The following is a 14,778-nucleotide window of genomic DNA, read 5'->3' on the forward strand; positions in this document are numbered from 1 at the left end:
GCTCTTTTATTTACAAATAAAGAGAAAATCGCTGAAAAGTCCTCGCTTATTTGAGTGCAACAGACGCTGCTTGCCTGGCTAACTGTGCGTTTAGTAGAACCGAAAGGGCAAACCGTGGAGCGTCCTTTTCGATAGCGCTGCACCGAGTCTGTATAATTGAAAAATAAAAAAATAATAATAAACGCGCCTGCCCAACGCAGTCACTTCAACATATATTTGCCAGCCTCAGCAGCCAGGCTTGTGCATTTCTTAGCTCGCTGTCATGACAGGAGTTCTGCCAGCAGTAAATGCATTTAGCATCAGTAATCATAGACGATGCTTAGTACGCGACGTCCCCCTTTCTTTTTTTTTTCAGATGCTAAGGACTGTGCGATCGGCGTCCTGCCTCTGTACGCGCGCGTGTGCGTGCGTGCGTGCGTGCGTGCGTGCGCGCGTGTGTGTATGTTATGCCGGTATACGCTCAAGTCTTAAAAGTGTGTGCGCCAGAAATGTCGCTTTCCAGCAACGGTGTAGGCGCCACGTGATTGATGTTGAAAAAGCGCAGTGATGAATGATTCCCGCGAAGTCGGTGACTGCAGCATGAGTGGATTAATTAAATTCAGTTCAATTTCCTTTATTTTGCCCTACATGAAAGGAAGAAGCATTCACGAAAGGCTACTACATTTAGTAGCTTGACGAGCTGAATGCTCCCTCGACACGACGGCAACAAAGAAATACTAGTACAATGGTAAAAAGAGAGAGGTACAATTAAAAAAAAAATAAGGCGTGGCAGCCCTACTACGACCAGCTCGTGTGGAGAACGCGCGCAGATGCTGCAGCTTCGAAATTGAGAGGCTGCAACACAGGCACCGTCTTCTTCATCTCCTCGAAGCCTTGCCTCGGAATCCGACGGTCTCCACAGCAGTAACATACAAATAAAACGCACAGCTTTCCCATGTGCTAACGAAACAAACAAATACAATCAAATGCAAACGAAATTCTAAGCGCTCTATTTATATTGCGCATGTTAGATGAGGGCACTTGTATATGAAGCCTTCACATAAAACAAGAGGAAATGCCACCCTTTTGCATTGGACATATTCGTCGCAAATATGGGTCTCGTACTAACTCTTTCATCGTTGTCGTTGTTACGCGAATGCCTTTATTGTGAAGTTATTTAACAGGGTAGCAAGCCTTAACGTAGCCTCGGCTTTGAATAATTCGTATCCATGGATTGCGAATAGCATACGTCACATCGTTAACTTGAAGTTGTTGGAGGGTTTCTGATGCATTGTCTGTCTCTCTCTCTCTCTCTTTTTGCAAACAGTGCATAGGAGCGAGATAGTTTGAAATCATAAAGTGAAACCCCATTCACAGTGTGCGTTTTCTTGAACGAGTCGTATGACATACGTAAGGCATTTTACACGGTACACTTTTGCAGTGTTGAGAGGTTATTTATATGTTTTCGGCTGTTGTAGACCAGACAAGCACGCTGTAACTATATAAGAACGGAAGAGAACGATTGAAATGGGCAAAATCCCGACAGTAACGCTCTGAAAGCACAGTGCGGAACATCCGCGAGCATCAGCGTCCCAAAGCAACACACGGGACACCCTGTGTAGTGCTGCGGATTAACTGGCGTGGCATCCGAGCGTTTTCGCTACCATTGAGAAGCAATCGTCGTGGTCAGAAGTACCTCGTGCTCAGCAGCAGGTGCAGAGCCATGAAAACGGAAAACCCAATATCGTTTCTGATTACGTCGCGCAAACAATAGTTTTTTTGTTTGTTTTCCCCGTTACCTTCCCGATTTCTCCCCCCCCCCCCCCCCCCCCTGTCAGCCTTCCCCCTCTACTGCGCGGGTGAGATGCGGATCCCAATCACTGGGGATCGATGTAAGCGAAGCTTTCTGTGCTGTTTGCTTGATTGACGATGATTAGCGGTGATGTTGACGGCGAATGTTAAATTTCTTCAACGTTTAGTTCAATAGTAGAGTGGTGAGTTGATGTTAAACGTTGCCTTGCGTGCATCACAGCGTTTGTCTGCGTTGTATACACTGAACACCCAGGGAGACGTGTTTGCTTGAGGCGTTGTTGTGCGCCATCGCTCATAACCTGTGAGAGTGTTGAGCATTGTCATGGCACATCGAATATCGTGGCTATATTTCCGAAAAATTCCTGGTTATCGTAACACATATATTTTTATATTCGTAAACTTCAGTAAGTTTATGAAAGCACACACTGCGATGAAATAAAAGGCTTTCGTCGTTTTATATTAAAAAAAGAAACATGCTTTATAAGCATTGAGTTTCGTGTCATTCTGTTGCACCATTAAGAACGCTATTTAGCTTACAACTTAGCATTAACCGGTCGTTGGTATAGAAATGACTTGAGTAAGAGGAATACAATCATTAGCGAATAAACTTATGCGAACTGGCTCTCTAACTATACTCATCAACCTTATATATATATATATATATATATATATATATATATATATATATATATATATATACATTAAGGGTAATCGTTCCCCGAAAATGGTCCTGTTTGGGACGCCGGAAGTGGCCCGTCGTCATCGAACTGCATGCGTTACTTAAACACGTGGATACCCGACTAATAATGAATGTGTAAAACCATAAAGAGTGAAGTTTGTGATAAGTTTAGCACGCGACACGAGGTCATAAGCTTTAATGAAACCTGACCTGTATTTATCGAGTGAAAAAGAACGACCGGTACTAACCGTGCCATTATTGGGAAAGTCTTTTTTAAAGCGGCGTTGCTGAGGGGATGAGCAGTCTGCCCTCGTTTAACCCTTTGAGGCGATGTGTACACAACTGTGTACACAGCGCCTTAAAGGGTTAAGAAGTTTATTATATTGTTACGTAAAACGACACAAGGCGGGACTATTACACTGTATTTACACTACACAGACACAGTAGCCAAGATGGTGGACAGCCACCAGCACCCGACAGAACCGTCTTCTTTGTCGTCTACCCCCGGCGGTAGAAGCGCCGTCTCGGCGCACTTCAAACATTGTCGTCAGAAGGAGGGTGGTATGCTTTCAGTCTGCTGACGTGAACTATGTCACTGGGAGCGATCGCAGGCGGCAAAGTCGGAGAGACGGGAACAATCTCGTAGGTGACGTCCGTGACCTGGCGGATGATTCGGTAAGGACCCGTGTACCGAGATAACAACTTCTCGGATAGGCCCACACGACGGAATGGACACCACAGGAGAACTAAGGCACCGGGTGAGAAGCGAACGTCATGATGCCGGCTGTCATAGAGGCGCTTTTGGGTCGCTTGCGAGGCCGACAGCCTAGAGCGGGCGATCTGACGCGCATGATCAGCACGAGCGATGGCATCACGTGCATATTCGCTAGGCGGCGCGGCAGCAGCCGGAAGTAGGGTGTCCATTGGTAACGTCGGTTCACGGCCAAAGAGCATATAAAAGGGTGAATAACCGGCGGTATCGTGACGCGATGAATTGTAGGCGAAGGTCACGTAAGGCAGCGCCAGGTCCCAGTCACGGTGGTCGGAGGAAACATACATTGAGAGCATGTCCGTGAGGGTGCGATTTAGGTGCGATTTCGCTGTGGTATGCTCGAGCAGCTTACGTCTATTGGTTGCGTATTATGGGTTACGTCTTACGAGTTCGTCATTAGCACTGAATAATAAGGCTGGCTCGACACGTGCCGTTCGCCAATCAGACGAAACGATATCAGCCGATATAGATGTACAAAAGAAATGATAAGAAACTTAGACAGCATTTCTGCATAACGTTGAAGAAAAATGTTTGGAGTATTATCAGGGTTGGGTCTCGTTTTTAGGCTAGGTAGCATTGGGAAAATGCTAGGTTCTGGCACAAAATCAGAATCCATACGAAATTCCCGATCAATGTTAGATATACTTTCAGATTCGTCAGCATCCTTGAAACCACTGGGAAATTAGTCACTGAAGTAGTCGGCGATGCCATGTTCGGCTAGCAGGAGCACGCTATCATGTGTTAATTGATTAATTGACGTTTTTCATCTTGCATAAAAATTCCCAGAACATTGAGGTGCGGTCAGAGTAAAATGGGATAACGTGTGTTGAAATAATAGCGCTTAGTGGTATGCAAGGCACAACTTATGGGAATAGTCTACTATGGCGGCTCAGAAGTAAGCGGGTAAAGATTTACCGGACAAAAGCTCACCCACGAAAGCACACCGAACGGAATCTGATCCTTTCTTTTTTTAACAGACGCGGACAAAAGTTCACCGGTGGAACGCTTTATATCGTGCAGGAATTCGCTTATTCACGCTATCTGAGCGGCCGATACAATTACGTGTAGTGGGCGAGAATCATGAATGCTGGCATAGTTCTGCTGATGGCTCCACGTTATCTGAGCCAAATAAAATGTTAATTTCATGGTCATACATTGCATCTCAGAATCAGGGTATACTGGAATACAGGCTGTACTGTAATGTTCAAGTTAATATAAAAATCTGCAGATATCAGCCATTCCTCCGGCTCCCAACTCATTTACTGGGAAAGTAACAAGTTCTCACAGCTAACAACGCCATCTTCTCAAGAACAATGAACTCCTTCTTATCGGTTCAGACAACGTTATCTTCGTCCTCTCCCTGCTGTGCTCTCCGAAGTACACGCACAGACACCACGCTCTCGGAATCTGCGTGGACCTGCGCAGGGCATATATTGTATAGTGTGTTCATCCCTCAAATGCACATTGCCAGAAGGTCACGAGTTCGATACCCGGTGGCAGTGGCAGACAAAGTGTTGTCTTTCTGTACCATATGGCCAGGGTGAAGCTGTGAATAAAGAAGTAGGCCTTATTCGATGACGACGGTAGCATCACAGAACACATATGTATGTGGCATGGCGATTACGGTGTATTAAGGGAAAAGACGACTAGAAACAGCAAACCTATATATAAATTTCCGACCTGTTAACTGCTGTCGAATTCACTTCCAGTGGCGCTGGGATATTATTGTATTTTCTGAAAATTATCACCAAGTTTCTTCGCAGTGGCATGGCGCATATCCACGCCGGGTTATGATTCTCTTCAAAGAATGTTCACCGTTGCGTATACTCTCGATTTCGTTGAATACATTCGATTAATTTTTTTATGCAAGACCTTAACGATAGCTTTCTTCAAAACTAGAACTATACACCATGGTGACACATCCATCACATCTATCGACGGATATGTTGGCAGATGCCTACTTTCCACCAGGGGTGCGCAAATAGTGAAATTTTCCAAGAAAGCACAAAAATCGTATAGGAACAGAGTCCGGGATTATCGAATGAAATAGGACTGTTTCCTTTTTTTTAGAAGAACGAGGTGAGGGTCAAAGTGCTAACAAAGCCGATTTATGTTCTGCAAAACATATAAAATTGTTTTCGAGTGAAACTTGGGTTCACATTGTAACTCGGCTAATGAGCAGCAGGTTCGTGTGACCATCGCCATGCAGCTTTGGAGCGTTATGAACCCCGCGAGTCTATGGGTTTGGATCTTGCGCCGGGACATGGCGCTATCATGGTTCTGCGGAACAGTGCGTCGTGAAAGTGCATGGATCGCGCAGCTTCTGACCACCCACATCATCATACGTAGTGCCCGTGTGCATAGCTACTTTTGCTGGTTGTGCACAATGACGTATATATATTACTTTCACTGTCACGCACAAGACGAACTTAACAAAGCGACACTACGCGGCACCTTTAGTAATATCGCGGTGCCTCATTGCAGTGCTAAGGGGCTCTGCCATACTCTGGTGAACTCAGATTAAAGGACACATTGAAGATCTTTGAACGGCGAGAGTTATTTATTCCCTCCGCTATAATACGTCCCTCAAACGCTACAGCGCAGCTTTGGGACATTGAACGAAAGCAATTTTATTTACGTGCGCTGTTTACAAACGTTGTAAACTCCACCAAAGTCTAAAAATACTTTGGTTGATTTACAGTATATGCAGGTAGCCGAAAAATTAAGCATGCTAATGAGATTTCCGTTCAATTTCTGAATTTCTGAATGGGAGTGGGAACTCCGTCAAGCAGATTGTCGCTTTTATTCCCACCTCCATCATCATTTCTGTATTGATGGGAAATAAAACATTATTATTATTATAAGTCAGCTCCTTATCTTCTAAAATTACCAAGCTGGTGTTAAAAAATGACGATCTAGAAAATCGTTCTCGAAGAAATGATCTTATAATACACGGTATTTTGGAAGACCCCAATGAAAAGCCTGCCATTCTGTTGTCCAACGTTACGTCTTATTTACCGAGACCTTGAAGATTAGCTGTTCTCACATTGTACGCGTCCACAGGCTTAGTAGAGCACGCGCTGATCCCAACCGTCCCATTATTTTGAAGCTTTCAGGTTTTGCGACAAAATCGTGGTTCTAAAAACACTTATAAACTCAAGGGCTCAAATTTCTTCATTACAGAAGATTTCTCTGCAAGGATTAGATCTATTCGAAAAAAAATCTGGGAAGCATCAACCTTTCGTATCAACGGTTCTGTCGTCAAGTTAAGATACGATCATGCGTTCATTGACAACGTTCGTTATAACTGGGATGACAGTTCAAACACATTAGTAAAAGTATCTAATAAACGACTACCTTATGTGCCTGTGTCTTCAATTCCCGGATCATCCTCTACCTGACCTTGTTCTGGCCATTTCGATAACCTCACCGTTTTGAACATTAACGCCCGCAGTATTGTAAAGAAACTTCCAGATTTACTGTCTCTTATTTCTGTTTATTCCCTCATGTTATTGGCATCACTGAGTCATGGCTACATAGTAATATTTATGACTCCGAGTTTACTCCTCCCGGTTTTACTGCCATGCGCCTAGATAGGGTTCATGGCACTGGCGGCGGCGTCATTGCTTATCAGTTCGGATCTTCGTTTCTCAGCTTTGCCTTCGCCCCCAGATACAGAATCGGTGAGGTGTAAAATTTTCCTGAATAACCAGTTTATTGTAACTAGCGTTATATCTCGTCCGCCCGGTCTTCCCTTGATGTCCTTCATGCTATTGCAAATTTCATGTGCCAGACTAACATTGCTTCATCACGATTTATCTGCATGGGTGACTTCAACGTTCCTGGCATCCACTGGCCAATTAAATGCAACAGGTCACGATGTGGCAATGTGTAACGAATTAATAAATATTTCCTTGTCCTTTGGGCTCACTCAAGTTGTTTCTAGCGCAACTAGGCTAAGTTCCATCCTGGACTTAGTTTTCTTAAGCACTGACCTAGCGAAAACGGACTTCTCTTGCCAGGTAATTGAGGGACTCTCAGATCATAAAGGCGTTTTGTTATCACTCTCTTGTCCAACCTCCAAATCACCCTGTACGTTTACTAGCTTCCCGACTTCACTCGTGCGGACGACAATTCCATTACTGATCTTTTAGCTGATCATTTCGGTATACGTTTTGTTCTCTGTCTGACAGTCAGGATGTCAGGATGTAAATTGTCCAGTTAAATACTTTGAATATCTTGTCAAGTCATGTACCCAACGATTTGTGCCCATTAAAACTAAGAAACGTAATGCTAACCTTCCCTGGATCACTCGACATATTGCATTTATCTCGTCGTGTCCGTAGACTTAGGCGTTCTAAACGAAAGCAACGATCCCAAAACCCTGGACAGGTTTCACAAGGCGAAGAATGAACTTAACTTTAAGCTCCAAACGGATAAAACTTTATTTTTTCGTGTTCAACCTGCCTGATCTGTTAAAGAAATAACCCTCGTAAATTTAGGTCTTCTATTTTACCTCACGATGCTTCACCCACTTCTTTCAAAATTGATAATGACGTTAGTAATATCAGATGCTTTCAACAAGCATTTTCAGTCCGTGTTTCTTCCCGATAACAACTTCATTCCTTCTCTCACCAATATAGTTTGTTCTGAAGCAATCAGTGACGTTGGCATAATCAATGAAGGTATTCTTAACCTTATATTAAACTTCGATACCAAGAAATGCATCGGACCGGACGGGATACACAGTGCATTCTTGGTTCGCTATTCCTTGTGGTCATCAAGATATCTGACTTAATCCAGAGTTCGACGGAAACCCGTCTGGTGAGGAATGAGCATAGTCTACAGTGTACTACGCCCGCTACGTTTGTGAAACTTCTACGTTTGTGAAAGACTTAAGCCATTTCGTTGAAAGGTTAAAAGAGTGTACAATCGACGAAGACCACATCACGGTCTCATTTGACGTGAAATCTATGTTTACGTGCGTGCCTGCCGATTTTGCGATACAATGTTGCAGAGAAGCACTTGAACGGGATCCCTCTTTGCCCTCTCGCACGCCTATTCACGTCGATGACTTATGTCGTCGGTTGGAGTTCTGCCTCAAAAATACGTACTTTGTTTTCAATAAGCATTTCTACCGACAAGTCTTTGTGACCACCATGGGGGCTTCTGCATCAGTCGTGTGCGCTAATCTAGCCCTGGAGGCCATCGAGGATGCCGCGTTGTCGTCCTTCTCCCCTGCTCCAAAATTCTTCGTCCGTTACGTTGACGACTGCTTTTGTGTTATTCGCCGCAGTGACGTCCAAAAGTTCCTGGCCCACCTCAACTCATTCAAGCCCAGTATCCAGTTTACGGCGGAATATGAAGAGAGCAGCCGCATAGCTTTCCTTGATGTTCTCGTGGAACGCATGGACAAAGGTTTCACCACAATGGTATATCGAAAGCCCACGCACACGGGAAAATACTCGATTTCCTTTCCGTACACCCAAAGGGCAATAAGCGCTCGGTCATGTCATCCCTGTTCGATCGCGCCTTCCGTCTCTGTTCGAGCTCTACAAGACGCAGAGAAGAACTGGAACGGTACGGAGGGACTTGGCGAATAACGGATACCCGCCTCAAATCTCAGAGAGCAGGAACGTCATGCCTCAGCGCCGAACCGCGAAGCGGTTACAAAGAAGTGTAAACGCGCAGCCATTCCGCATGCGCGCGGGGTAAGCGAAGCTTTGGCAAGAGTTTTCAATGAGTACCGTTTGGGTTGCGCATGTCCCGTCAAGCAAGTTATGGTCAAATGATGCGCGTAAAGACCCCTTGGAACGATCGAGGTACCCCGGTGTTGTGTATAAAATACCGTGCAGAGATTGTGACGCAACCTATGTCGGCGAGACCGGTAACTTCAAAAAACGCATAAACAGCATCAGTACGATGTCGCCAAGGGCAACTCATCTTCAAACGCATTATCAGAACACCACGAAAAGACACTGCCTGCAAGACTAATGCTTGAATCGCTGCACATTCAGACGACGCAACATGCGATAAACAGGACACGTGGGAATCTGCCAGAAATCTACACACGCGTACTATACGCCATCTATCCCATATTTAAACAAGAGCCACCGCGCTTGCTTTCATTGTGATCAAGGGTCCCGTACGGACTCAAAACGTCAAGTTTTATTTTCCAATACCTGCATTTCCTTGGCGAGTGTTCGTTTCTTTCACCAAGATATCTGACGGTCATATATAACAAATCTTAAAATCTGCCACTGTTCCTTCCTCATGGAAGTTAGCTAAAGTGCTTCCGCTTTATAAATCTGGTGATAAGCAGTCTTTGTAAACTACAGACCGATTTCATTGACATCACAGTCATGCAAATCTTGGAACACATCATTCATAAACACATCATGCTTTTTCTGGAATCGCATAATCTACTATCTAACATACAGCATAGGTTTAGGCGCGGTTTTAGTACGACACGCAGTTAGTTGAATTTACGCATGACATTTTCCTTAACCTTGATGTTGGCAACCAGGTTGACGCTACTTTTATAGATTTCTCGAAAGCATTTGACACAGTAACATTCTAAACTCCTTGCCAAACTTAATGCTGTACTAAATAATCCTCAGCTGGTTCATTGGATTTCTAGCTTTCTTTCACTTCGCTCCCAATTTGTTTCTTACAGCTCGACAACTCTTCTGCTATTCATGTGACATCTGGAGTGCCTCAACGCTCCGTTCTTGGGTTACTGCTTTCTTAATCTATATAAATGATTTGCCTGTAAACATCTAACATTCGCATTTATGCCAACGACTGTTTTTTATATGAAACTAACTACTCTTTCATGACCTATATGACACGCATCTCATGACATTCATATAGGTCCTCCGAGTCTTTGGCTACACCTGGGAGACCTTAAGGCGAGGGCCTTTGCCATGCATGACTATGACTTCGACCATCAACCTTTGGCCTTTCCTTCATTAGAAACCACATCCGAACCCATTCCATTGGTTTCGAATGTTTCGAAAGTGATCACTGTTTGATGATCATTACCGCCTCCAGGAGTCATTTTCTAGGTTTTGCTGTTGGTGCAATACCGGCAGATGAACATTAATTTTGATAAAACCGTCCTTATCTCCTTCGTAACAAATCTTTCTCTTCACTTTTCATTACTTCTTCAATAAACCGAGCCATGGGTAGGGCATCTGAGTATAAGTATCTCGGTGTCATTTTTACGCATAACCATGTCATGGTCAAACACATTGATTATATATGTAACAAAGCACTAAAAAATTAGGTTACCTGCGTCGTACACTATGCAACTCTCCAAAAGATACTAAGCTATATTATATAAATCACTAATCCGTCCTGTATTATTTATTCTGTCGTTTGGAACCCTTATAAGCAGTGTGAGATTAACAGACTGGAAGCGAATCAGAAAAAAAAGCTGTAAGTTTATATGTCACCGTTTATGATCGCGACTTTTCACCCTCTTCTGCACTTCGTTCCTTGAATTTAACTTCGCTCTATACACGTCGCCGCATCGCATCATCAGGTTATGCACAGCATCGTCAACTCGTCGGTTAGACTTTCAAAAAAACAACTATACCACCCTTGCGCCAGAGTCATCGACGAGACGACATCACAACTTAAACTTGCGCCTACTCGCACGCCCTAACCGTTTAAATTCAGCTTTTTCCCTCGTTCCATAGAATACTGAATTCCTTACCTGGGTCTATATTCGCTCATGCCATCCAAAGTTTTGTATCCGCCATCCAAGATGTATGGTCTTAGCACATCCACTTATCGCTGCATGGCATTTTGCTTGCAATATTTCCCTGTTAATCCACTCTGCTATAGCGCTCATTGCGCTGCAGTATGTACAAATAAAATAAATTAATTAATTCACCATAAGTTGAAGAATAAATTATCAGTTCTGCAAGACGCCAGTGTCTTTTGTGCAGCCACGATGCCACCTACAGCGAGAAGATAATATTACGCCCGAAACATCTGAGCAATTTTCGCCTCATTTGGTGCCTCTTCTTAACGGCCAGCATAGCTTTCATGCGCACGCTTGCCGCTCAAAGGAGCGCAGTAATAACGAGGGCGAATATCCAAAAATAGTAACAATACATAAGTCGTCTAAGTCAATAGTATATATTCGAACACCGAAGATACCTGGTTCGTATTCAAAAGTGGGAACATTCACACCACCTCTAAGGCGACATATTAAGCTTACGTGAATCCCAATACCGAAAAAGCTTGTCTGTGCGCAGTCGTCAGGTATTGTCCGGTATGAAACTGGATTTAAGACCACGTGAACATAAATCTCGAGGTGTACTATACTGCCAGAACAGCATGCGTGCAAGTCAAGAAGATAATTACTGCTAGCTGTGTCGGATTACTGGAAAGACTATACCACAGATGACAGTGTTCACTTGAAGGTCATAGCCGAATTTCTGTGCAGGCTACATCTACACAGCTTGCGCTATCTTTAACGTCCTTAAGGCTAAAATGACTGGTTGTTGGCCTAATCGGTATATCATGTTGACTGGAAAACTTGGCGATAAAAAAAATTGGACACAGGGAACAGGTCCCTCTTATGTTCCATGTGTCCACGTACAAATTATTTAATGTTTAAGTTTTCCATTCAACCTAACGTTAAATGAGAAGTGTTTTTAAAATTTTGCGTTCCCTGTTATTCTGACTGCCCAAACGAAAGAACAAAACAATCTCGATAGATGATAGTCATGCTTAATTTTATGCTAGCAATATTCAGCTCACTACATAAGTATCATTGCATAAGGCATCGCGATGTGTGAAAACGTTATATAAACTCCCTTTTACTCATTATTATGCTACGCGGCTCTTTGTGGCATTATGTATCTGGTCTGGTCACTCAACACGGAAGTGACCCGACCAGATTGATAATAGAAGTCGCGGCTATAGACGATACAAGAACTGTCAGTAAGCCTTCCATGGTTTTGTCACATAAAGAACTACCTGATAAAGAACTACTACAAATAAATAAATAAATAAATAAATAAATAAATAAATAAATAAATAAATAAATAAATAAATAAATAAATAAATAAATAAATAAATAATAAATAAATAAATAAATAACGTGTTCAGACACACATTCGGGAGTGGCGCTGTTTTCGAACATTACCAGTCCCGTTTGCACGTGTTTCTGGAGCTATCTTGATCTTCAGGTTTGTGACGTGAAAACGTCAGCCGCATGATACAACCGTGCAGGCCAGAGCAAGTCAAGCTGACGTCACTACGGCATTGTTATTTCCTTTAGTAGCGAATCATGATCAACTGTCAAGAAATGTGTGAAAATTGCGTAATTTTCTGCAGAGGTGCTGGAGACTTCATTGAAACCAAGTCAAGAATGAATTTGCGTATTTCTTAGTGAGTCATCATAATTACAGAGTAGTTAAACATTTACTCGCATGTATTGTACTGTCATTCATGCAACGCTTCTTCATTAAAAAATTGAACCACCTTCTCGAATTATTGGCTGCAAGGATTACAAGAAAGAAATATATATCGCAATTGCTACGGAAACGCCCCACGTCAAACGTCCATCAAACACGGTAGGGCCTTGACCATAGCGGTCGTCAGTAGTGGTAGATTTCCCTCAAGAGTAAAACCAAAGGTACTTTAGGTAAGCAGAATGTTGAGTTGACTCCCCATTCTATTCCTCTCCACAACTGCACAGAAATGGCATAAATATGTCGCGTACACAAATGCGTTCAAGGGTAATCGCCCCCTTCCCCTCCCCCCTTCCCCTTTTAAGTACGTGGCCTGGTTCATTTCATTCAAACTCCATTTCTCTTGCCAACCCTGCTTAAATGCTTGGCTTGACGAGAATGCCGTCGCTTCGCCTAATTTCGACTGGCGGAAGCTCTCGTTTAATGGCATCGGTTCGGACGCGAGTGTTTCGAGACGCTGGAGCTGAGTCGTTACTTGCGAGGCACAACGCACGTGAATCGGTCAGCGGCCCTCGCGCAGGACCTCGCAAGCAACCCATGTATCTCCGCGATTGCTCGTAATTAAAACAAGCGCGCATATCCAGCAAGGGCTTGGCTCTCGGCCCCAGCAGGGCCTGTACCGAGGCTGGCTGATCAGGTTGCACCGCCCCCGGCGGCGAAGCCCCCGCCCCTAAATACGCGGTGACTCGACCTGGCCGATCGAAGCGGCTTGAATGGAGCCCCCCCCCCTCCCTCTTTCCCGCCGTTCCCTTTCTCACCGAGGGCCGTGCCGTCTTGGTGGGGATTCAGCGACCGGGCTGCCTTGAGCTGTGCTGCTATAATGCCTTCAATGGATCAGCGGGGGAAGCAAACAGCCGCGCTTTTAGACTGCTGTAAACAAAAGAATGGAGACGCGAGAACAAGATGGCAGCGGACAGAGTGATTCATGAAACCGAGCACCCGTCGCCGCTTCCAACGTTAGGAACGAAGTGTAAAAAAGAATGGCGAATCACGCTGCACGATGACCTCGGAATCGCAGCGCACGCGGTCATGGGTTTGTGGCCTCAGCGGACGTACGGTTTGTGAGCAATTGGTCCGCATGGGTGCATCCTCGTCATTTACCGTGCGATGTATATGCTGGAACAGTGGCTGCACAAAAATAAGCGTACTGTCCAGAATAGGTTGTCCTGGTGGGCGAGGAGGGGCTGGGAGGTTAGAAAGTGCGCGAGAATTTTGTTGTCTTATACATTCGCAGTAAGTGTTCGCTGAAATGAAAACACAACTGAACTATCTCTATATCAACTTAAATGGCCGTTAAGAAAGCCGACGTTGGTAATACCATACTGTGCACTTAAAAAACGTGGTTGTAGTTTACTTTAGGGTAGTAACTGTTTCTCACAATACTGGCCATCTAGGTAGTCAGATGCAGGTAGTAGCGGTTGTGGTAGTAACGCTAGTGGTAGTAGCTTTACTAACTAAAAAAAAAAACAGTAGTAAGCGTTACTAATGCACTCATTTACCAAATACAAAACGTAGAAACCACTACAAGCACAATTAAATTTTAATTTCAAATTTAATATAGCTGGGACTGTTTGGCTATACGAGTCATTTTCATTGTCATATTCGGTCGATGTCATTGTAAAAGCATAACAAGGTAGGCGAATCAAAACGAGAACCACGGAGCCCGCATTGTTTTTGTCACATTCATTCGGCATGGGACATAATGGCTAAGCATACCGGAACAATATTGTGATACAACTTCGAGTAACTGTATGCACATAAAGTCATGAACGAATGGTAAACGAGAACAGCACACGTACAGAACAACAAACTTACTATGCGACATGTACTTACTTTATGACCGAACTCCGGAATATTTATAGCCGTGTATACCTTGGCGGAGCACAAGTACCGGTGAGCACCCATGTATTAGGATAAATAATCAGTCATGGACCTAAATTTATACAGCATACTGTCTGCACATATGTGCCCGACGACGTAGCACACAAACGCTAATCCAGCATAATGAAAGAGATTATAGCTTATCTATATATTGTATAAAACTG

The sequence above is a fragment of the Dermacentor silvarum genome, unplaced genomic scaffold (assembly GCF_013339745.2).
Source record: "Dermacentor silvarum isolate Dsil-2018 unplaced genomic scaffold, BIME_Dsil_1.4 Seq13665, whole genome shotgun sequence".
Classification (NCBI taxonomy): domain Eukaryota; kingdom Metazoa; phylum Arthropoda; class Arachnida; order Ixodida; family Ixodidae; genus Dermacentor; species Dermacentor silvarum.